The sequence below is a fragment of the Episyrphus balteatus genome, chromosome 3, assembly GCF_945859705.1.
Source record: "Episyrphus balteatus chromosome 3, idEpiBalt1.1, whole genome shotgun sequence".
Classification (NCBI taxonomy): Eukaryota; Metazoa; Arthropoda; class Insecta; order Diptera; family Syrphidae; genus Episyrphus; species Episyrphus balteatus.
The window spans coordinates 88515863-88542673 of record NC_079136.1 but is presented as its reverse complement, the minus strand read 5'-3'; the positions used below and the strand labels follow the sequence as shown (position 1 = coordinate 88542673).

Sequence of the window (26811 nt, the reverse complement as noted above, 5' to 3'; positions counted from 1 at the left end):
AAATAATTTCTTCAAAAACACATTTTTTAAATTTACGAAACCAGTAAATTGGTTTCCAAAAAATTAAAAAAATTATAAATACATATGTATGTACATAAATGGATCTTTTGAAAAGTTTTGAAACAGTTTTCTTAACGGAAATATAATGTATCTACATAAATGTAGGTATTTAAAAAAAACCGTTAACTTTTGTTCCATACTAAGATAAAGTCTTTTTCAGCAAATCCCCAAAAACTATGTTTGATGAAAACCAGCTTCAATTCAATTGGACTCAAGATCTGTATTAACAGAGGAATAGAAAGAAACAGAGAAGAAAAAAAGACGATGTAAAAGTGAGTACCTTAAACAAAAAAAATTTACATAACGGATTTTTTTTTCAACAAAACCAACAAAGTCCATCAATATAATCGAAAATTTCCCTCAATCTTTAGAAAGGAAAGTTGTAAACGTTACGGACCTGCCCTATCTTCATCACAGTTCCTTTATTTTTTATTTTTTTTTTTTTTGTCTTACATCATGTTTTCTTTGCTTTATTCCCGAAAGTTTTTCGGTTAGAATCCTTTGACAGGGGCTTTGTTTGGTAGTGATGGTGATGATGATAATGATATGGTCCTTCTATAATGTAGGTTTGGGTAAAGTCTGAGACTTTTAGTGGTGCAAAAAGGTGGTGATTATTATGTTTCTAGATTTCTTTTGTGTTTTGCCTTTCAATTTTAAGAGGAAAATTTGCCTTTAACAAAAGAAAAAAAAAAGGCAAGAGGCATTTTGACACAATTTGTTTTTTTTTTTTTTTTCTATTCTATATACGTTAAACAAGAGGAGCTCTTTTAAATTATGAGAGGATGAATGATAAGGGTTACGTTATTTTTCTCGTTTCATGCAATGGCTTAAGATAAACAACAACAGACTGAAAATTTTGTTTAAGGAAATTATTTAAGGCTTAGGTTCACTTGCAGCTGTGGTTACAAAAAAGGTGAGCAAAGAATTAACCAAATAAAGTGGCTCATTTGTAACCTTTTTAAATGCAATAACTTTACTTGATTATGGGTAAAGTTTTTTTTTTTCTTTGTTTTTGGGTAGGTAGAAAAAGTTAGAAAGGTATAATATATCTAAAGAAAAAATTGGCTGTAAAAGCGGTTAAATTAATGAATATCAAAATGAGAGGATTGAAAAAAAAACAATACCTAGATTTTGAGAGAATGGTTGGACTGATGATAAAAAATATACATAGTATTGGTTATACGTTGAAAACGAAGAAAATAAAAAATTTAAAACAAATACTAAAAGAGAATAGGATCGTTTGTATCAGTTGCGTTTCTTGTGTTATTATAACACTTAGTACCTAGCCTATGGCCTTCAATGGGTATAATATTATTGGGTGTGCACAAACATATATTTTTTTTTTTTCAATTTCTTCCATTGAAGACTGATTTTCGTAAAAAATGGTGGTCGATCAAAAATTAATCAATTTTTTTCCGATTTTTTTAAAGATTGAGATTCAAGAGCTATTTGACAAAGCGACATTGTAAATGCCGACATGGTGACAAGGCCTTGTCGCCATGCCGCCGCCTTGTCGCCTTGTCGACTTGGCGCCTTGTCACTATGTCTTCAAGTCGCCTTGTCACCATGTCACCAAGTTATTTGATCTGAATGAAACTAGTGACGCTTTCGTTGAATTAATTTTATGACCGTCTAATCCGTACTTACAGAAGTATTAGTCAAAAATTATTTCGTCTTTAGTATCGACTTCCTACACCACTTTGACCTTTCAACCGTTAAGGGATGTCATTAAAAAGGTATGACAAACTTTAAGTGTTTAAATTAAACTATTGTCCTCAATTTTCAGTTCATTTCTCTCTAAAAACAAAAACCAAACAAAAAAAAATCGAGTTATGTAGTTTTTGCACACAGGGGCACAACGATGTGAATTGTCAACATTTTCACTTCAACATCTATACAAAAAAGTAATATAAAACTTTATTGGTTTTTCTTTTCACAAAAAAATAAAAAAAAAAATATATATAAAAAAAAAAGTCCCACAGCATGATAAATATTTTCGGACAATTTAACAAACCAAAACACGTGTCGGAAAAATAAATTGTCTGGTTTTACTTAATTATATTATGCTGCAGGCAATTTTCTAAATCAAAATTCAGTTGTAAAAGTTGCTTGAAAAGCAAAATATATACAAAAAAAAAAGAAGGACTAAAAACGAATCTACTTTAACTTGGAAAAAGTTTACCCAAAATTCAATCAAAGTCCAAGTCAATTTTCTTTAACGAAAAAAAAATAAAAAATCAACCAAAATAAAAATAAAGAAAAAAAAAACTATATACGAAAACACACTTTCTATGAATTTTTCATCATAAGTTTCAGCATCAAGGGATTCCCAGCCGCAATCAAAGATCAATTCTCGTCAATCTAATTTCGAAAGCCTATATATGACATTCTTCTCTCCTTTTTATAGAGGTTGTTTTCTTATCCTGTTTTTACCTTTGGCCGTTTTTAATGGTTTGTCATAAATCCGACTTCTGAGAGTGTCCTTGCATTGGTTTCAAGGCTCAATTTGTTGGTAATCTAGAATTCATTGTCAATCTTTATAAAAACGTGGGCTGCCAAGCATGTGAAAATATTTGTGTGTGTTTGAGGGAGTATAGATATTAGAAAGGACACTTCTTCTCGACACCATTTCATGGAACCCCTTGGCTACTAAAATGCAAATGAAATTCTATGAAGGTATGGTAACTTTGCGTAAGTGTGGAGAACAAGAGAAGGTTAACTAAGAAAAGTTTCAAATAAAAAATTCATTGAGATTGTTATAGCAAAATGTATATAAGGGAAACGTCTATACGCATAATATCTTCCTCCCTTCCATGGTATACCCAATGATGTCGTTGGATTGTAAACCAAGTCAAAAGGTTATTTCCTCCATGTTGCAAGAAAGGTGGAAATGTCGTCACTACTCATCGTTTGTGGAATGTGGAGTCGTTAGTTTTCATGAATAAAGAATAGCTCCAACTTTCCAAGACAAACTTAATTTAATAATTATGGAATCGGAAACTTCAATAGAGAGCGCAGGAATGCTGGTAGTAAGGGATCGGGTCAAAATTCTGGCTTCAAAATTCTGCTTTTCAAAATTCTGCTTTTTCAGCGAAAATTCTGTTTTTCAAAATTCTGCTTTTTTTCTATTCTGTTTTTCAAAATTCTGCTTTTTAAAATTCTGCTTTTCAAAATTCTGCCAGCATTATATTTGAACAAAAAAATTCTGCTAATTCTGTTTTTTTTTTTTTATAGCATATGCGCTGGCTAAAGAAAAATACACCTCATTAATGTAATTCAACATTGGTACTTTCCTAAATTTTTTTATTTAAGTGTCGCAAATATTTTTTGAAATTCATATACTGACTTTCTTTCAAATAAAATATGTATACTAATTGGAACCGATGTTGTACATTCCTTTTCTTATTCAAAATTTGAATATTCATCTTTATTTGATAAATTAATAAATTTTTAGTTATTTTCGGAAATGTTTAATATTAAAAACCTTTTCTTAATATTTTCAAATTTATTCATTTATAAAACAAAAATTAATTCGCATTTAAAAAATGACAAATTATGTAAGTAATCAAATAAGCAGATAATTTTTCAAAAAGATGATTTTACAGAATTCTGCAAAAAATTAAAAAAGGGTTTGGAAAATGTTAAAAAGCGCGCGCTTTTTAACATTTTCCAAACCCTTTTTTAATTTTTTGCAGAGTTTTGAAAAGCAGAATTATGAAAAGCAGAATTCTGAAAAACAGAATTTTGAAAAACAGAATTTTGAAAAGCAGAATTTTGAAAGCAGAATTTTGTAAAGCAGAATTTTGAAAGCAGAATTTTGACAAAAGAATTTTGACCCCGGCAGAATTTTGACCCCAACCCTGGTAATAATCACGAATTTTTTGATATATTTAAAAACTGATGATGTTAGATAAGGAGCGTGCTTCGTTCTTATTACCATAGCAAAATGAAATGATGAAATGCTGACCACAAGAACTGTAGACCCAGCCGCAAGCTAAGGAAAATATAGTAAATCATTATACAAGAGCCCACTGTGGAGAAGTACAATTAATAATTTTAATTTTATTTACAGAGCTCCAAAAGTACCATGTTTTTGGCACTTTCATAGACCCTCTTAAAAAATTATTTTCGCACAGAAAAAAAAAAACTTTTTATTCTCTTTTGTTGGAAATATTTACAACTATTACATACGAAAATGAAATTAAACTAATTTTGTATTTCAATATTTAAGTACTAAGTTTACAACTTGTAATACAAAAAGTATTAGAAAATAACCTCCTTGGGTTAAATTGTTGCAGACATTTTAAGTGGGGCCAAACCCCCGACAGACGGTCCCGAAAATGCAGTTTTTCTGAAAACTGATTTATTTAGGGTAACCACTTAAAACTAGTCGCATCCTGTAGCGGTGGATGGACTCCCTGATGACAAAAATACCCATGGCAGACATTTTAAGTGGGGCCACACCCTACCGCTACAGGATGCGATTAATTTTAGGTGGTTACCCAAAAGTCTAAAAACGCCAAAAAAAACGCATTTTCGGGACAGTCTGCCGGGGGTTTGGCCCCACTTAAAATGTCTGCCATTGGTATATTTGTTATCAGTGAGTATGTGGTGTTGGTTATCTATACATTTTAAGTGGTTACCCTCACTAAATCGATTTTCAGAAAAATGGTACTTTTGATGCGCTTTTTTCGACAACGCCCCAAATAAATGCAGGCAGACTAAGGTATTTGTCATCACCAGGGATAGGATCTTGTGGACCTAAAAACTTAAAAAAAGGCAAAATAAAACTCCGAAAAAGGCATAAAAAGGCATAAAAAGGCATTTATTGAGAGAAAGAATGAAATATAAAAATTAATTGTAGTAATTTCTAACAACCATGAGTTTTTTTAAATTTTAGGTAACAAACGCATGCGATTTTCTCTTAAGAGTGCTTTAAAGGAGCTAAAAGATGTCTCTACACCTGTAGAGACGAGTGGAGCCAAATAAAAGCACTCGACATCACCCACTGCAACATTCGCCGGGAGCTCTAGATTTGTGTCCCAATTCATTTCTCAATTTATTTGTTCAACTCTCTCGAGTCCATTATTTGCCAAAAAAAAAAACTGATTTGTACTTCTCAACAACATCTTTTGCGACTGCCCCTTTCCCGGCTTCAAAATCTCTCTTGATTTTGTCCAAAATCTGGAGAACTTCTTAAATCGTGTTTTCTTGATTAAAAAATTTTTTTTTTAAATGTTGGAGCTTTCTCGGTTCATTTTGCATTTCCAAATATAATGACTGAACTGTAGGTAGATCTTTTCACTCGAATTCGTTAGTATGGGGTAATTAGTGAATCCTTAATATATGTTCATAGATATATTGAGTAAGTTTCCTATTTGTTTGTATATTTGAGTGTTTTGTGTGTAGGCATTACTTTAAAGACGCTAAAATGATAAAAAACATAGGAAAAGGCAAAAAAAGGCAATAACAAAAGAAAAGGCAAAAAAAGGCAATAACGAACGAAAAGGCAAAAAAAGGCAAAATAAAATACATATATTTGGCACGAGGGGGACGTGAAACGTGTTTGTTTTTAATCTATAATGTCGTACGATTAAGCCAGAAAAAAAGGCAAATTCCACAACATCCTATCCCTGGTCATCACCATGACCCACGCTACCTTTGACATACATATGAATCGGTTACCTCTCACGCAAGAAATAGATAGATAGATAATAAGTCAAGCTTTTAACTAAATACTGTTTCAAAGCGGAATAACGCAAAATAATTAAAGTTTTGCTCTAACAAATGTAAGAAAATAAAAACAAAACATTTTTTTATTTTCAATTGCCAAAACAAAAAACTGAAACACCATGTGAAATAAAAATTTACTTATTTTCTTGAACCTTGATATTAAAACAATAAAAAAATAAATAAAACTTTTATTTAAACAATCACCAAACACAAGAAAAAGTACTAATAGTCATCTTTTCCAGAAAATGTACAGAAGAATAAAAATCGCAAACTGCAACTTCAATGCTATTTTTTTTTCTTTGTTACATGATAACCACTTAACAGTGCTTTTGTTATCATTATAACTTTCTACAATACCTAAGCTTAAAGAAAAACTAGTTTTGGCATCAATTGAGACCAGTCATTTTTTGAATTAAATTCCGCTAAATTCGCGAATTCCCTGGAAGCTGGAAAGAAACCAGCAAAACGTAGGTTAATAAAAAGATGATTTAGTGTTTCATTAATTTCATCCAAAAATAAAGATCATTAAAGCCCAAATTAAACATAAATACCTTTTGTCGTATACTTACTTCCTTTCCGTTGCTAGGATATCGATAGGGATCATTCCAACGACCACAAAGACGGCTAGTTCTGACACCGTTCGATATGAACTGCAAACTTTGCACTTTCGCCATCTGTTTCTAGTACTTATCATGCTTAAGGGGGGAAAACCCTCTGGAATTTTTTATTTTTGCATTATTTTGTTTTGCCTGAAAAGTTAATTTATCAACGGATAAATTATTTTATTTTATTTTATTTTATTTTACATATTTATTTATTTTGAGGCTTATCAATATGGTTATCAGTATGCAAATTTTTAGTTTTTTTTTTACATCTTTAAGAGGCTATACAACAGGTACCCCCTGACCACCACCAAGCTAAATTGCAATGTCAAACCCATCAATTAACAAAATATCAGTCTTTACAGAATCATTGAAAATAAATTGCACGACTGGGGTCGCACGTACTTGCTCTTATGGTAAAAGTTACTCTAATGTTAAAGTTTTCAATTGAACAAAATAAGGGAAAAATTAAAATTTGATATTTTCACTAACGAAAGTTAGTGGTGCAAAAAAATAAAATCTATTTTTATTAATAATTTATAAAAATTCCGTTTTAAATGCTCTTTTACAAAAAAACTAAGTATGCCATTTTATTTCTAGTATAAAAAGGAATTTTTAGAAAAAAATTTTCGAAAATCGTTAGAGCCGTTTTTTAAAAAATTAATTTTTTATATATTAAAATTTCCTAACATTTGTCAAAAAAAAAAAATTGATATGCAATTTTGAATAAATAATTAATTTACACATAAAAACGAAATTTCAAAATTTTTCACCAACCCGTTTCCAAAAAATTGATTTTTCAAAAAAAAATTTTGAAATATTTTTTAAAAATCCAAAAATGTGTTTTTTTGAAAAATTAAAAATTTTTTTAAATAATGATTGTTTAAACGTTTCTGTATTAAAAATTTATTCGAAATCTGTTTCGTCGTTTATGAGAAATTCATAAATCCGAAAAACCGTTCTATGGCAGGTACGGTTAATAACGGTACAAAAAATATTTTTTGTATTATCAAAGGCGGCTCTTATCAATAACAGTAAGCATAAAAATTTTAATCAAAATCGTTAGAGCCGTTTTTGAAATAAATCAACTTTTCTGTTTCCGTTATATGACAGGTACCGTTAGTTTTGGTCCTAAAAAAAAAAATTCAATTTCTCCTCTAGGGAATCACCCAAAACTGTTAACTACCAAGTTTGAAGAAAATCGCTTCAGTAGTTTAGGCTGTAGCTCGAGGTTCTTACAGACAGACAGACAGACAGACAGACAGACAGACAGACAGACAGAATTGCCGGACCCACTTTTTTGGCATTCTCCATCATCGTAATGTCATGTAAAATTGTTATCTCGAGTTCGATTTTTTTTACGAATCCTAAACTTTCCCTATAGTACCTATATCGCAAGTAAAAATAGTGTACATTAGTGCAAATGAACTAACATTCTTTCTCTTACTTACCTAGCAACCTTATTTCATGTAACTAAGAATTCGTTTAATCATTTTGAGAATTCGGTTAGATATATACCAAAAGGTATTTCTGCATGGAAGGTGTGTTAGCACCTTAAGTTCCTTGTTACCTCCGGCATACAACTCAAGTGGTCCTCTCTAACTTCGACTGTTCTACCCCTCACAAAACTGCGTGTTTGCCATCAACTTTTCACTTAAAACCTCAAAAGCCCTTCAACAGTATTAATTATTTTGATAACTTGTATCAAGGACTCAGATTTACATTCCATCAACCACACTCCTCTATAAAAGTCGGGCCATTTTTTCATCACTATGTGAAGTACTAAGAGGTAGAATGTTTACCAGGCCTTGTCATCGAATCCTCTCCGACAGCATAGACTGGGTACACATACGACATACGACAAGGATATCACGCCAAGGACGACACCTTGCTAGGGTTCATTATGCAAATGTGCGAGGCGTTGAATCCCTCAAGTGTGAAACTTTTAATAACTCGGTTTAGGTCTCTTTAAAATTTATACCCATAAACCTCCGAACGAACAGAATTTGATGTTAAATATGTTTGAAAATTTACTACATCACCTTCTTTTTAATAGAAGATGTGTGTTATTTTTTTTTTACTCAGTTGATTATTTAAATAAGAGAAACACCCATACTCTTGAATGTATATTATAATTTTAAGGATATTAACAGCATCGGTTAATGCTTTGGTTGGCTTTATGTCTGACGAGCAATTATCCAGGCAGAACATTGGTAATACTTCAAAATGGATAATTATCCACTTAAAATGGATGCCATGGATGCTGTGTCTGCTTCCATCATGAGAGAAAAGGAGGAAGGGTCATTATATTGATTGCTTAGCTTTGTTTTCCATCATTCAGATCAAGGACCTCTAAATATATATGTTTGTGTGTGTGTATGTTTTGTGCTATGAAACAACGACCACGACATCCTTTAGCTCTATATTAGGGTGGGTCAAAAAAATCGAAATTTTTTTTTTTGATTTGGTACTCCGAAAAATCGATTGCTAGACCCCTCTAGAATATACACACCAAATATGAGCTCTTTATATTAATGGGAAGGTCCTCCGCTTTGCAATTTTCCATTTTTACATCAAGATTCTACTAAAAAAAAATAATTTTTTTATTAATTGACTTTTTAGCAAATTTCTTTTCATATTCTTGTAGGAAATTGAACGCTCTACAAAAAAGGCCTTATACACTTTTTTCGTTTATCTAACCGTTGAATAGATATTTGAGGTCCAAAAATCGAGAAAATCTTTAAAAATTAGTTTTTTGTTCTTAATTTTGTAACAAATTGAAAAATTATAATGATCAAACGCGCAAGACATATTCTTGTTGGAAATTGATTGCTCCACAAAAAAGGTCTTATTAACTTTTTTCATTAATCTAACCACTCTAAAGATATTCGAGGTCAAAGTTAAAAAAAAATATAAAAACATTTTATATTTTTAAAAAATTTCTAATTCACTGAAACTTCATTATTTTCAAATTAGCAAGATATATTCTTGTAGGGGCCTTAACGTTCTTCAAAAAATTCTTTGGAATCAAATTGATTGCTTTAACCGTTTAGAAGATATTCGTATCCAAACCAATGCTCACTGATTTCAATAGTTTTCTTATGACCCGTATGCATTGCGATTTGGATACGAATATCTTCTAAACGGTTAAAGCAATCAATTTCATTCCAAGGAATTTTTTGTAGAACGTTTAAGCCCCTACAAGAATATATCTTGCTAATTTGAAAATAATAAAGTTTCAGTGAATTAGAAATTTTTTAAAAATATAAAATGTTTTTATATTTTTTTTTAACTTTGACCTCGAATATCTTTAGAGTGGTTAGATTAATGAAAAAAGTTAATAAGACCTTTTTTGTGGAGCAATCAATTTCCAACAAGAATATGTCTTGCGCGTTTGATCATTATAATTTTTCAATTTGTTACAAAATTAAGAACAAAAAACTAATTTTTAAAGATTTTCTCGATTTTTGGACCTCAAATATCTATTCAACGGTTAGATAAACGAAAAAAGTGTATAAGGCCTTTTTTGTAGAGCGTTCAATTTCCTACAAGAATATGAAAAGAAATTTGCTAAAAAGTCAATTAATAAAAAAATTATTTTTTTTTAGTAGAAGCTTGATGTAAAAATGGAAAATTGAAAAGCGGAGGACCTTCCCATTAATATAAAGAGCTCATATTTGGTGTGTATATTCTAGAGGGGTCTAGCAATCGATTTTTCGGAGTACCAATTCAAAAAAAAGAATTTCGATTTTTTTGACCCACCCTACTCTATATACACAATTCACTTTGAAGCATCTTGGGGGAAGAAAACAGCAACCATAAGTGGTCGCTCAATGACACTGTCATAGTGTGGCATCATCAAAAAAACACTCATGATGGATGAGTGGATGAGAAAGTGGCACACTTAACTGGTCGACATTGGTGATCTATTGAATGGAAACGAATCGATGCTAGAGCTGGAGCTGGAGGAAAACAGATCTAGATAGTGCAATTAATAAGGAAGTCCTTCTGTTTAATATAGGAACCACTCGAAGGAGCCGATTGACAGATGGAGTGATGGTGGCAATAGCATTGATGACCAGTATGTCCTTGTGCCACTGGGCAATGTATATAGAAGAAGATGCTTTGAGCGAGTTCATGGACTGTATCGTATGTGGATGTATCGATTTGAAAAGAAGACGTTTATTCCTGCAGTGTGTGTCAAGTTTTGGAATAGTTCATGAAACGAAATGATAGCTTGCATTAACCTTGTATAGTGCATGTTTTATATGAGTATTTTGATACACGAATAGAGCGAAGGCACTTCAAATTGCAACATGAATGCAGTACACACATAATGCAATTCTAAGAAGTGTTGAATCAGGGTTTCTATAAAGATTCACGTAGAAGTTTTTAGTCTTTTCGCTTGATACATTATTAAGCAAACATCATATCATCAAGCAGCAGCATTTAACGTGTCAATTTCATTTTATCAATTTTTTGCCTATGAATATTTTTTTAATTTCATGAACTGATTTCCTAAAAAATAGTTTTGTCTGAGAAAAAAATCACTTTATAATTTAAATTTTAGAATCTTTATACCAAGATCCGGAGATAGTTTTTTTAGAAAAAAAAAAATTATTTAATTTCATCTTTAAATACTGTAGTTACCTACTAAAATATGATTTTGATAAAATAACGTTTAAAAATTTATCAAAACCATTTTTCATAACCCTGAACTTTGGAAATTTGGAAAGCAATCAACAACATAGAAATTAACCGATTTAAAAGTAAATACATGACTGGATAGCACAAACTTGAAACTTGCTCTATTGTAAGGTTTAAAGCATTTTATGTAAATTTTCATTATTATTATTTTTTTTTTTAAGTGTTTATTTTATAAAAAAACGTTAAAAAATTAAAAACAATAATTTTTAAAATTTCAGAATTTTGATTTCTTGATAACTTGATTTCTAGGATAATAAAGAATTTTTGGTATTTTTTTTTTTAATTGATGGAGGTGTTCAAAAAAAAAAAAAATTTGTATAGGTATAGCTAAAAATTTTCAAACATTTTTCTAAAAAAAAATTGGCATGCCATTCTAAAGAAAATATTTATCTACCCATAAAAACAATATTTTAAGAAAATTCAAAAACAAATATTTTTGAAGTTATGCTTCTTATGGGAGGGTGGGTATGAAAATTTACTTTTTGACAAGAATGTCAAAGGGATTATGACGCGATCACCCTGGGTAGCAGGGCTGTCGTTTCTAGAGCTGTAGCAAATCGTATGTATTCGTTACTAAAATGCGGGTATTCACTTCAGTAACGAGTAACGAAACGTTACTTTCTAAACAGTATCGTTACTCGTATGTTTCGTGACTGGGTACTGAAGTAACGAAACATACGAAACGTACAAGATACGAAACATACGAGTAACGACGCGATTCCAGTTTCAATACTAAATCCGATGTAAGAGATACGAAATGAAGTGATGCACTCAATTTGTCGCATCTCGCATCTCGTGTCGGTATCGTAACCATAGTCAGAAACAGAATGCTAACTGCAGATAATTATCTGGAGTTTACTTTTGTCTCGATTAAAACAGTAGTGCCAAGGTTCAATAATCATTGTGTTATCGATAATTTATACAGAAATATCAAAAGAGACGTTTTTGTATTTTCTCTATTTGGCCGAAATATGTATATTCACGACGCAACCAATCTGTTTATGGCCTTTGTGTTAATAGTTGATATTAAGCTTAAGAATGTACAAAAGTTTTTTGGTTTTTCAAAAAATTAGTTTATTTTCGGTGCAAAATTTTCAACACAAAAAAAGCAGAGAAAACGAGGTTTGAAAATCACTCTCAATAGAAAAAATAAATGAAAAATTGTTCGACATTGTTGTATTGAAGTGTTAATATTTCGAGATCTGCGCGTTGCACTTTTGAAATAAAGGTCTCTAAAGAATTGTGATAAGATTACTGAAAGAATATAAACAAAAAATTACCCAAGTTTTGTCTAAAAATTTGGAAAAAAATCAAAAAAGTTTCCACGTTTGATTAAAAAAAAAACGAAAAAAATTCAATATAGCTACCTTTAAATTCTTATTACATGAGAATGCCGCAACTAATTTTAATGTTTATGACCTTAAAATGTAGCTTAGATTATAGAAATTGTTTTTGGTTTTTTTCAAAAAAAAAAAATGTTTACACCCTTATACCAATGTACGAAACATACTTAAAATACCAAACATACCAAACGTATCAAATACATGAAATATACGAAATGTAGGAAACACACGAAGCATGCGAAAGTAACGAAAGTAAATATGCGAAAAATGCGAAACATACGAAAGTAACGAGTAACGATATTATTGATACGGGTACTAGTATCTAAAGTAACGTATACATGCGGGTACTCATTTTGTCGTTTCTTTTACAGCCCTAGTCGTTTCACCTTTAGAGTAGGCAGTACTTTAGTATTTAAAAATGCAGGCAAACATAAAACACACAACACGTTGCAAGTTACATGTTTCATGTGGCAAGTTGATGTTGTATTGCTCTCAAGCGGTTTAGCTTCCAGGAGCGTTCAAAGATTCGGGGATTTTTCGAAAAAAAATTTTACCCCAACTTTCAAACGCGATTTTCTCGGAATTTTGAAAAAAAATCGAAAAACCGGATTATACCACTTTTGGGTAGCTGAGAATATAAACTTTCATATGGCACCACTCCCCTGTCTCTAGATCAAAGCGTGCCAACCCCTATATCGCGGAATTTTTAAGAAAATTAAAATAAAATTTTTGATGCCAAAAGGTAGCGGGGACTCTAACCTACATTTGGGTACAACTCCCATCCCTGTAGGTCCACGCGTTCTCAAACCGGGAGAACTTAAAAGTAAAAAAAAAATAGGCATGATTCTGAAAAAAAGGCATGATGTGGCGGTTTAACATGGAAGGCGATTTTTTAAAAATCTGATAATATGCAAAGCGTAGGCCCATGACACAAGCTATCATTTGGCATTACTCCCAAAAATTGTTCTCAAGCGGCTTAGCTTCCAGGAGCGTTCAAAGATTCGGGGATTTTTCGAAAAAAAAAAAATTACCCCAACTTTCAAACGCGATTTTCTCGGAATTTTGAAAAAAAGTCGAAAAAGCTAATTGTACCGGAATTTTTTTTTATGATAAAAAAAGAAATATTTTACTAAAAAAATAGAAATATATTTACTATTAAAAAAACCAAGAGAAAAGATCACGAAAAATTATCTGTTTTATTTATAAAAATATCCATGTGTTAAAATAATTCCATTAATAACTAGAACCAAACATCTTAAGCTATGGTGTTTTATAAAAGTTTAAAATATCTTCATATTTCATTATACTTTCCAAATAAAAATCAATGTATCCTCTCACCCATCACAGCTCAGCTCAGCTCACTTTACCTTAGCTCACCCAACAGCTCAGCTCAGCTCACCGACAGCTCAGCTCACCCAACTGCTCAGCTCAACCATCAGCTCAGCTCACTTTCAGCTTAGCTCAAATGAGCTGAGCTATGGTACATAGCTCAAAAGTGAGATAGCTCAAAATTTGAGCTAAACTGTGAGCTGAGCTCAGCTCACTTTTGAGCTTTGTAGCAACCCTGCAAGTTCCATATCGCTACTACTAGTGCTGAAGCACACACAATTCTCATAAAATTACCATATCGCACATCTTATGCGCAATTCATTTACTTTCGTTAAGCATATACCGTACGTTCTGAACCGCACAACATGAGTAAATTTCACAGAATAAATTGAAAAATTTTTTTAGGATATTTATTTTTTGAAAACGGATCAATTTTATTGAAACCCAGTTGTTTTTATGCCATAAAAATGTTGCCTTTTTGGCATATAAATTTTTTTTTTGAAAATTATTATTAAAAAAAAAAGCTAACAAATTCTTTGTTATACTTCGTTTGGGAGGCCAAAGCCATATAAGAATGTGTTTTTTTAACTTTAAACCTAAATTTATACCTAATTAGTTTTTTTTATTTCTAAAAAAAATTCTTTTATGAATATTTAAATAGTTTTAATATTCCAAGCAACTTTTAACATAAGAACAAGTACGTGAGACCCAGTCGTACTTTTTTTTTAATCAATATCGTTTGAAAAAAATAACTTTTTCCAAATTTCAATTTCAATCACAGAAAACACTTAACTAGTAGTGATGGGAACTATCGCATAAAAACTATCAAACTATCGATAGTTGTAAAATATTCATTCATTCGATAGTTTTAAATCATTAATTCATTTAGTTACTATTTTCATTCGAATAGTTTTTCATTCGATAGTTTTTTCATTTGAATAGTTTTTTAATACGATAGTTTTTTCATTCAAATAGTCTTCTGAAACGATAGTTTTTTCATTGGAATAGTTTTCTTAAACGGTAGTTTTTTCATTCAAATTATTTTCTTAAACGGTATTTTTTTCATTCAAATAGTTTTCTTAAGCGATAGTTTTTTCATTCAAATAGTTTTCTTAAACGATAGTTTTTTTCATTTGAATAGTTTTTAGTACTAGGCTATTGATTATGTCGAAAAAAACAGGGTAATAAGGAACTAAGACGTTCACGGGTTTTTATTGCAGGAATCGTTCAATGGGTTATAAAAGAAGATAAAACCACGGAGTGCTATTAAATGAGAGGGTGGAAACTGAAGATAGGGGTGCAAAAGCCCCCTTTTTGGTTTTTTCAATATACTTCGTAAACCAAGCAAAATTTTGATATATTATATATACAACTGTTTGTAGAGAATTCAATTTCCAGTTCGAATAATGTTTTTTAAAAATTGAAAAAAAAAATTTCCATACCAAAATAGTCGAAACAATCATAAAAAAAATATCAAAAAAATCGATTTTTTGAGTTTTTTTGCTTTTTTAATTGTACATTTTTTTTGGGTTGAGATAGACATAAACATTGCTCCAAAGAAAAAAAGAAGATTAAATTTGCTTCAAAATGCTGTACTCACTAAATTTTTTCATTGAAAATTGACCGAAGTATGGCCATTTTAATCTATCTTTTTTTCGCATTTTTAGTTTTACTTAAGTAAAACAGAAATATTTGAGGGGAAAGTACGATAACTTAAGCACCAAGAACTGATAATGAGATTTTGTAGAGGGGTTAAATACAATCATTGTTTACTATGGGAGGGAGGGTCAATGTCCCCCGTTTTGGAGGGAGGGGCAATTTTCTAAAAAAAATACTTAAAATTAAAAAAAATTATTAAAAAACAACGGCAACACTTACAGTTTTGATCAATACTTTTTTCAAAAGCTAGAATTATAAACTTAATATTAATTTTAAAATGAAGTTATTTTAATCAATTCTCTTTGAAATAAACGAGTGATTCCGATAAAGAAAGTATTTTGTCTATTTTGCAATTTTCTCAAAAAGTAGAAGGCATAGGAACATTATGATTTTCATGATTTGATAAGAAATCAATTAAGGCAGTTTACTTTGCCGTATTGAAGTCCACAGTCTTTGTGAAAATTGTACTCAATGTGCTTTTTAAACATTTTTTTTACAAGTTTTGACTTTGAAATCGGGTATTTCAAAACGAATTGATTAAAATAACTTCATTTTTAAATTAATATTAAGTTTATAATTCTAGCTTTTGAAAAAAGTATCAATCAAAACTGTAAGTGTTGCTGTTGTTTTTTAATAATTTTTTTAAATTTTAAGTAGGGACATTGACCCTCCCTCCCATAGTAAACAATGATTGTATTTAACCCCTCTACAAAATCTCATTATCAGTTCTTGGTGCTTAAGTTATCGTACTTTCCCCTCAAATATTTCTGTTTTACTTAAGTAAAACTAAAAATGCGAAAAAAAGATAGATTAAAATGGCCATACTTCGGTCAATTTTCAATGAAAAAATTTAGTGAGTACAGCATTTTGAAGCAAATTTAATCTTCTTTTTTTCTTTGGAGCAATGTTTATGTCTATCTCAACCCAAAAAAAATGTACAATTAAAAAAGCAAAAAAACTCAAAAAATCGATTTTTTTGATATTTTTTTTATGATTGTTTCGACTATTTTGGTATGGAAATTTTTTTTTTCAATTTTTAAAAAACATTATTCGAACTGGAAATTGAATTCTCTACAAACAGTTGTATATATAATATATCAAAATTTTGCTTGGTTTACGAGGTATATTGAAAAAACCAAAAAGGGGGCTTTTGCACCCCTATCTTCAGTTTCCACCCTCTCATTTAATAGCACTCCGCGGTTTTATCTTCTTTTATAACCCATTGAACGATTCCTGCAATAAAAACCCGTGAACGTCTTAGTTCCTTTCTAAACTACATAATCAATAGCCTATACGATAGTTTTTATTCGATAGTTTTTATTCGAATGAATAAATGAATGAATGAATGAACTATTCGATAATTCAAATCATTCAGTTACTAACTATCGATAGTTCAAATTATTCGATAGTTCCCATCACTTTTAACTACCCCAAGTTTGAAGTAGCACATTACTTTTCACCACTTCGATTACAAATCAATTCAACAATAAAAATGTTACAAAAATGTGTGGATAAAACATCAACTTGGCACAACCATTATTAGCCTTTTCACTCTTAACTTATTCGCTTGCAAATAAAACAAAGTTTTGCCCCAGTTGTTTTTCTAATACAAACCATGTCAATAAACTTCTGTCAGTCTGTCTTCACCTTCATCCATTCTGATTTTGCTCTATAATATCCTTTCAGCTTAAATTTCTTGATTTAAAACTGCAAACACAATTCATATTCTCGATTTAAAATTCCATGATGCTCATGATGATGACGCTGATAGCATCAGTCATGAGTATTACACAAAGTTAGCATTTTCACATCCGTCCATTTGTTCCTTTTGCGTCTCATCCCTGTTTATCCATTCGACCATATTTTTCCAAAATATATGTATATATTTCTCTGCTTGTGTAGATTAGATTTGAAATGAACGTAGGAAACCCAGATAGAAGATACTTCAGCTGAGGGTACACAGGTTCAGGTCCATACCCTGAAATATTATTAAGCAAATAAAATATTGTTGTTTTTTTTTTTTTTTTTTTAATTTTGAAACAAAAATCTCTGTAAAACCATGGTAAACATTTTCCTTGTTCTATTTGCTCTTTGTTTTCACCCGAGGGTCTGTCGGACGCTTCCCCAATGTTCTATGTGATGTTCTCGGATGTAACGAATGACGGAAACTATCTCATATTTAGCCAGAGGCCAGATCTCGAGTCGGCCAACAATCATGATTGCACATTCACACAAGTTACACGAATCATGACAAAATATAACAAACCATCTTGTTTTTTTTTTTTTTTTTTTTTTTGTTGTTGCTCTTGGGAGTCAAAAAGGAACCAAATTTGTAATGCTCAAGGGAGTGAATTTTGTGGTGTAGAGGGGTGTTTGGAACAGCATTGTTGTCATTGCCCATCCACAATCTTATATAGAATAGAAGCACCATCCATCGTCGTTGTCGACAGCGCGGCGTCATCATATTCCAGTCATTACCACACGGTACTTTGGATCTGGATGTCGTACATCACTGTCTTTCTTTTTACTCCCATTATAGCCAGAGCAGAGCAGAGCGTCATGTTCACATATTTTCTTTAATTGAATTTAATTGAAGCTGATTGTTTAATGGGACCAAGATATGTACAAAAAAAAAAAAAAAAAAACTGAAATGCTTTTCATATTTTTTGCTTTTTTCTACATTCGGTATAGTCTGAAGAGTAGAAGATGAAAAGCTATAGAAACTTAGAAAAAATATTTGTTGTCGACATTTACACGCCATAGAGGGTTTGAAAATTGTTTTTGTCGGCAACAGAGAGATAATAGAAAACGCCTTCTATAGTAGGACTACATATTTATTGTAGAATAATAATCTCTTGTTTAAAATATAGTCAGTTTACAAAGTGGGAAAAGTGTTTTTGACCATAGAATGCTAGTTAATTCTGATTGTGAGTTCTCTAAGAACGCAGGTAGTTTTCAGCATTTCTGCTTTTAGAATATAAACTAAACTACCTACAGAAAGATTTAGTAGTGCGGCAGGGAACTGTTTTGTATTGTCATCCGATGTACATATATGTACAAAGTTTCAGTTCGATACGATATGTGATGGAAAGGGGTCAAAATTTAGTAACAAGATTTTATTACATTGTTAGTTGTTAGTTAGTTAGTTACAAGCGAAGCTAATAAAAGAGTATTAAAAATAAAATGCACGACTGGGTCGCACGAACTTGCTCTTAAAGTTCAAGTTGCTTAAATTTTTAAGACTTTTTATATAGAAATTTCGGAAATGTAGGTACTATGTATACAGGTGCACAAAAAAAAACATAAAATTCGTTTTTTTTTTTTTAATAAAACAAAATCTGAAATTGAATTGCCCTAAAAAACAAGTATTCAGTTTTGATTGATATATTAAGATGTATTTTTAGAAAAAAAATTTTCAAAATCGTTAGAGCCGTTTTTTTAAAAAAACTAATTTTTTATAAATAATTTTTTGGAAAAAAGTTTTAAAATAAAATTGGTATGCCATTTTGTAGAAATCACTAATTAACATCTAAAAACAAAATTTCAAAAAAATTCAATGTCCCGTTCTCAAAATTTTTTTAAAAATCCAAAAATTATTTTTTTTCGAAATTTTATTTTTAGCTTATATTTGAGTTATACAAGTGCTTTTTCACAAAAAGTTTCGTTGAAATCGAATAAGCCGTTTCGGAGAATATCGGTTCTATGGCAGGTACCGTTAATAATGGTTTTCAAAAAAAAAAATGTTTCATTAAAAGATAGAAATTAGTTTAAAACTAATATTTGAATTTTTTAAACAAAATCGTTGGAGCCGTTTTTGAGCAATTTTAACTTTACTAAAATCGGTCATTTACCGTTATTTTTGGTCCAAAAAAATTAATTCCAAAAACTCCTCTCCAAAAAATGCTACATACCAAGTTACATCAATCGGTCCATCCGTTTAGGCTGTAGGTCCTTATGCAGACAGACAGACTGACAGACAGACTGACAGACAGACAGACGGACTTCCGGGACCCACTTTTTTGGCATTCTCTACCATCGTAATATCATGGAAAAATGTTATCTCAACTTTTTTTTTGTACGAATGCATAACTTGATAATATAGTACCTATATCGCAAGTAATAAGCATTAAGGAGCTGTCATATCAATTTTTTTTAACTTTCGAAAATCCCATTTTGGTAAAATTAATTTATTTTTTGAAAATGGCTCTATGAATTAGAAATTTTGTTTATTATTTATCAAAAATACAAGTTCGTTTTTTAATGGTGTAAAAATTCTGGAAATGGGAGAATTCGGAACCAACACGGTTTTTTTTTTACTACAAATTTGTTCTTTGGAGAAGAATAGAAAGTTCGATTATATTGCTTTAGATCTAAAAAGTTCTTATCGTGTACTGCAAAAAAAAATTACCTCACACACCATTTTATACGTGTTGTTACTTTTGAAAAATGTTTGGATATATTTTACTAAGTATGTAGCTTTTCTAAGTGCTAATATGGCAAACCAAAAAAACAATGATTTTTAAACCTGAAAAAATATTTGAATTATGTGGTTCTTAAGGTGAAAGAAACAAATCAACAAGCTTCTTAACAGAAATGTTATATGGACTAAATTCAATCAAGTAAGAGTTCTTAGTCAAATAAATAACATTTGAGGCGCAATGCCCACACCGGTGGAATTAATTTTTCTAAATTATAAATGAAAAGGTCACTGTGGTGTATGCGTACTTATTATTATTTTTGAGGTGAATAAAAACTAATGCTTCTATAATTTTTAAACTAAGCTTAGGATGGCAAAAATAAAATTTGGGCTATCCTAGGATAACTTGGCCAAACAAACCACGGTTTTAAAATAACGATTTTTTTCACTGAAAAACAAAACAAATTTTTTTCGGTTTCTGATATGAAATATGATATATGAAAAAATAGTGGAATAAAGAAAAAAAAAGGTGGGCTATCCTGGGCTAATATTGTGCAAACGAAGCACATTACAAAACCAACAATTTTTACACTGAATAAAAGAATTATTTTTTTTTTTTGTGATTTTTTAGGTAAAAAAAAAATTCATTTTAATTTAAAACTAAAGATGGGCTAACGAAAAGCTATTTTAGGCAGGTTTGAAGAAAAAAAATTAACATTTGGGGGTGCCAACTTCCCATAGCCCAACTTTGGTCTAGGTGCCAACAAACCCAAATCGATATCTTATGACACTTGCATTAATAAATTACATACATTAAATGAACAAAATCTTCCTACCCTTTGTGGTTAGCTTAAATAAATAAACTGAAAAATAAAATCCTATCAAATAGCAAAATAAGAATCAAAAATTTTTAATTTATTCAGCTATTAATTCTGTTTATTTTTAAAACTTTGAAATTAAAAGTAAAAATTTAACACAAAACAAAAAAAATATAGACAAACAAATTATAAATAGATAAATAGTGTGATAGTTTTTGTTACTAAGTAACCAAAAAGTCCTTTTCATGGATTTTTTTTTTGTTGTAAAGCGACTGTGACGTCAATTCTCATTCATAGCGGATTTCATTTCGAGTGCACTTCTATATATATTTATTCAATGATACAGCTAGTAGGTTTACAGCTAAAAAAGTCAAGTCACTATCAATCATCAAATTTAAAAATTTTGCTTGGTTTTAATGATTACAAATTTTCTCGAAATAAAGTTGAGTAGCTTACGAGTAATAAAGAAAACAACTCTATGACCTGTTTACTCATCGCAAAGTATTTTTCTAATTTCAAATGTATACGACCTTATTTTTTTAAAACATTACCCACAATTTTTTCAATCAAAATCGGTTTTGAGAAAAGTGAATTACTGCATTTTGGTTTATGTATGACATGTACTATTCCTATATTTTTTGGTATGGTAACATTTTCTTTGTTATCAACATTATGAATGCTAAAGATCAATTAAGTTTAATTTTTGTAAGCACTTTTGAAAATTTAGGAAAATATTTATCAATTTACAAAAAGTTATGAAATAAAACATGAGTTTCGAGTTTATGGTCAAAATAGTATACAAATGTCCTAAAAAGTGCCGTGGGAAGTTCAACAGGCCGCCGCAAATTATTTTTGAAGTAATTGATCTAGCTGATGTAAACAATGTAGTAGGTAAGCTGCGAGATAGGCCCAAGGGTCCTACGAGAAATTATGTAGTAAAATTAAACCTTTTCAAATAATTTTTTTTTTTATTTTTTATTTTAATATACGAAAAGACATCTTAATTACAAAAGAATTTAACCTTTTTAAAAAATTGACAAGTTGAGGTACAACCCTATAATGTAGTTCATCTTTCTTTCGGTGCCGTTGGCGCATGAGTAAAGAGTCTTAACCCATACAAAACTTTTGGATGGAAGGTTATTTTTCCGAGAAGAAAAGAAAAACTTTTTAAGACGGTGATACTTGTACGTTGAATAACTTTCATAAAACCAAGTATCAAATGATTATATACAATTTTACATTTAAAAAAAAGTTACTTTTTACCTAATTACAACGAAAAAGATTAAAACCCTGTGTATACCCAACCCATTCACTTAAAATCCAAATGTGTTTAACTTAAAAATATCGACCACCAACCTCAAACATCAGTCCTCACCGCACTCTGAAACAAAATTATAATGTTAGTAAGTGTGTACATTTTAAGTATATAGACACAGAAATGGTCCTTGGTCCATTAGGTTTTTTTAAGGGGGAAATATAAACGAAAGAGTTTGTCGCAACTTAACAATTACATCCATTAAAAAATTAAGTAACTTCCTTTTTGTAAATGTTGTAGTTTGCAATGTTCAATTTCATCCTGGCATCAAGAGTAGCAAGGAATCAAAATTATTGCATTCAGTATTTCGTTCACAGGGACTTCCCTTTCCTCAACAAATTCTCTCTCCCTCTCTCTCTTGTCCAGTTGCCCTTTCCAGTGACACAAAACCCACAGAAACAGTCATCCAATGCCAAGTTCATTCTGTCCCATTGGTTGATGCTGGTAAACTTTACGAGCACTTTAACCATAAACCCCAAATACTGCACGAAGGAGACTAAAGGGAGCTGGGCATTACATATATGTATACTTTACGTATGTATAGTACCACTATAGTGGTAGTTCTTGGCTGCCTCTGACTTTGGCTGCAACTTATGGCCTCCACTGGCATACCACACAAATTGCCAACCAAATCTGACCACAATTTGGGCTTCCAGTTTTATACCTCTCTGCTTGCTACCTCCCTTATGTCCCTTCTATATGTCTCACAGGAACCGACATCCTGCAGGTCATGTCCGGCTCTTGCCATAGTAGTCAATTGGTGGTTTAACAGGATTTCACATTTCACTGCCTTGTGGCTAAGAAATAGAATTTCCAAAAACAAAAAAGGGCCAAGTGAAAAGGAAAGAGAGAGAGGAAGATAGGAAGGACCTTTGGATTGACGTTGATGTCTTGTGCTTTCAGGGTGTTGATACTATATCTTTATTATTTTTTGGTTCAATCATTTAGAAGCATATGCTATAGGGATTTAAATTTTGAAATTGCAATATTCTGGTGCCATAAGAATAATAAATATCCCTAGGCTTTAGAATTCTTTTCGAAAAATTGTGGTCGATTTGTTCTAGAATGGATGAGGACTAGGAGTTCTTCTTGAATGGATGAAAGGTTCAGGTTCACTTATTTGTGTACATACAAATATGCCTTAAAATCACAAGTAGGTAGGTATATGTTATTAGTTCCATTTAAAAACAAATCAGGCAAATAGAAAATGGGGTTGCTCACAACGTGTAGTAGGAATTTTTTTTTTCAGAAACATACAATAATATAAAATTTGAATGCTTGAGAGGTTTTGAATAAAACTTAAGCCATGACATCAGCTTAGAAGGGATTTTACTATTTTTAGACTTATCATATTGGAATAGGTGGGAATGAAGAGTTAAAAGTTAACTAAATATGAAATTTGGGAGGTAAAAAATTAATTTTTAGTTTTAAATTTGAATTTTCACATTGAAACGTCATCAAATTGTGAGTGTCTTTGATGTTGTCATTGTATATCTAATGACATCAATGTCAATTCTTCTTAATCAGAAGTCATTGTTTTACTTAAATTTTCTTTCCATAAATATTGTTTTTTAAGAATATATAAAATCTGCATAAAAAACTCATGAAACTGTAAAATATGTTTAATTTTTTTTTTTAGCAATCAATTTATTTTGTTTTTGATTCATGCTTTAAAGTTTAAATATGAGAAATTTTGTCAATCAATTATTTTGTATACGAACATTTTTACAAAAAAAAAAAAACTCCGAAAATTCTTCGAAATCCGGTTCACTGTGGCGTATAAGTAACATTTTTTTCTAAGTCCATTTTTTTTTTTGCCTTTTAAAAATATTGCAAAACTTTAAGCAATATTTTGTTAATTGAAGCATTTTGGAATTACTTGTTCAAACAAATGGCACTACTTCGCCAGGCACACATGGTTTTCATCCTGAGCCGAGCAGAAATACTTGGGTCAGAGCTAGAAGGATTCCGGGCGGGGGGGGGCTAGCAAGGTCATTAGACAAAATCTGAGGGAGCAGGGTTGTAAAAAATCATTTTTTTAATTTATTTGTTTTCCATCACAAATTCAAAAAAAAAAAAAAAAAAAAAACAATATAATTGCAAATAAAAAAAATTTGCAATGAAAAAAATATTTATTGCAAATATTATGTAGTATATATGCAGAACAAAATGCAAAACAAAATTTTATTTTCAATGCAATCACACTTTTTTTATTCCATTTTTTTTTTGTTGCATTAAGTATTTTTTTTTTTTTTTTTAATTGAAATGCATTTTTTTTTTTAATTGATATTTTTACAACCCTGGTATGGTGTATGATGAAAAAAAGGCTAGTGGACATTTTGTGTGTCCAAACAAGAAAATGGCAAGAGAAAAGACTACAAGATGTTCCACTATGCAACGGAAAAGGGTAAAAACGAAATCTTAATTGCAAAAGAGCTACTTCACAGCGTAGTAACAATTTCGAAAACCAGTGACCGTTTTATGTTCCTTAAATTGGTAATGAAGAGAGAGTTTTGGTATATTGTCACTGCATAGGTACATGCTCCCTAAATTTTTTTTTCAAAACCTTCTTAGGATTGCAAAGTGATCCTGGAAAAAGCGATCACCATGGAATATACGAAAAAGCGAAGAAGAAGTGTGCCCAAATTCAAGCAAATAATACCTACGGGGGACCTGTATCGGAAGCTGGATGATTCGCTTTTTCGTATATTCCACGGTGATCGCTTTTTCCAGGATCACTTTGCAATCCTGAGAAGGTTTTGAAAATACAATTTAGGGAGCATATATGCAGTAACAATATCCCAAAACTCTCTCTTCATCACCAATTTATGGAACATAAAACGGTTTTCAAAATTGTTACTATGCTGTCAAGTAGATCTTTTACAACACGAATAATAGAATTTTACAACACATAATAAATAGCTACTCAAAGATAAACAAATGATCAGAAGATTTGTTCGCAAAAGCTCATTAGCAATGCTTAATGTCAACGCCAACTTCTTGACAACGAAATTTTTCACGAGTGACGACAGTATTTTGATCGGCTTTTAAATAAAAATATTTTGCTTTAAAAAAAAAATATTTAATGCACACATTTTGCATTAAATTTTCTTTTCAATGCAGAAAATATTTTATTTCCAATAATTTTTTTTAATGCAGAATATTTTTAATTGAAATAATAATTTTATTTTCAATGCAAATATTTTTCAGTTACTTCTCCAAGCATATAGGATCGCAAGCCTAGTTAATGTTAACCTTCTTATAATTTACAAAGGGAAGGATGATACAAAAAGCTATGATATTACGTTTCGATTAAGCTAATGTCACACTCCATGAAGATCGTTGAGTGAGTCTTCGGTAGCTGACTGCGAAATATAATTAGGCTAATATGAGTGGAACGAGGAGTTTCAGAAACCCATATGCGGATAATTTTGGACGTGTATGATGGAGCGGGTACTAAAGTATGATGTGGAGTTGGAGTCAGTGAAGAATACGAAACCACATTAAAGATGCTTCTTGAGTCTTCTGCACTTAATTACAGTGCTTGAGTGGATTATGTGATTTTGTTGTAATCTTTAGTATGTTGTTCCGAGGTTTCTTTTCATGCGAAACTATCTTTAATAATGTAACAAAGGAATAAGGTTTTTTATTTATATTTGATATCTTAAAAATTTTAAAGTTATACTGTTTTTGGTGAGTTATACACTAGTATAAAATTTAAATTCGAGCAGCCATTTTGAATCTTTAGTATGGGTTTTTTGGTATGGCAGTTTCCATTTGAAAAGTTGACAATAAGTATTTTATTTCTTTTTTTTTTTTAATTTCACAGATTAATATCTGTTTGTTGGTTTTTTTTCTTCAGTTGAAGTCAACGATACCTTTTTTCATTTTCGTTCTACTATTGCCTAGACAAAATAAAAAAAATCCGTTTAAAGTTCATCAACTGTCACGTTGTTTACAAAAGATTTCATCAAAACATTTCAATTAATTTGTATGTCAAGAAAATCAAAACAAAATAAAAGTTATTTATAACTTGGTTAGCCCTGTTGGTTACCACATTCCAAACCAAAGACAAAAAGGGTTTTGCCACAAAACTAATAAATTAATCATAAACGTCAAACAAATCAAATATTCTCAGTTTCTCCTTTTTTCAAGTAAAAACAAAAAAAAAAAACTTTCACCCTTTTTCTGTCCTGCTGTCAATACCTGACAGATCGCCACAATGAAGCTATGCGGTTCACATGTCTCCACTTGAACGAATTTTCTGTTTGATATCATTTTTTTTTTCTAATAAAACTTTCTTTTCTACGTCAAACTTAGTTTTGTTGGCAAAAAGGAAAAAAAAAAAGGAAACATAAAAAAAGACCAACATGAAGTTATTGCTCACGTCTTAGTGGCAATAATTCACTTCTTTCGGATTCGTTGTGTAATACGAGAACGAGATATAAACGTGAGCTCTTTGCCAAACTAACTTGTTATAAAATCTACTGCACAGGAACCTGCAAACATCTTCCCTTGCATCATCCAGCAATATCCATTGGTCTTTTGAGGAAAATAAATTTTTCTGTTTCTTTGCTTTCTTTTCTCAATAAAATACCCTTCTTTAATGTGGGGGCAAATTGAAAAACTTTCAAATACATCACCTTCTTCAAGATACTTCCTTTGTCCTTGTTCATCTTTCTTCGTCTTTTTTGCTCGAGTAGACTTTTGATTGATATTTCGTTTATTTTTTAGTTAAAGAAAACTTTCACCAAAAGTCAACGAGCCTTAAAATGAAAAAATAAAGAAGAAAAAGGGAACATTGCCAAAAAAGAAAAAAAAAAAAGCT

General features: G+C 30.6%; 1 long non-coding RNA gene across 1 annotated transcript; it reads left to right on the top strand.

Moving 5' to 3' along the window:
- LOC129915806 (uncharacterized) lies at positions 1–26811 on the top strand. The gene is made up of 3 exons (XR_008772373.1): positions 1–161; positions 221–332; positions 26718–26811. It is a non-coding gene; the product is annotated as an uncharacterized LOC129915806 (long non-coding RNA).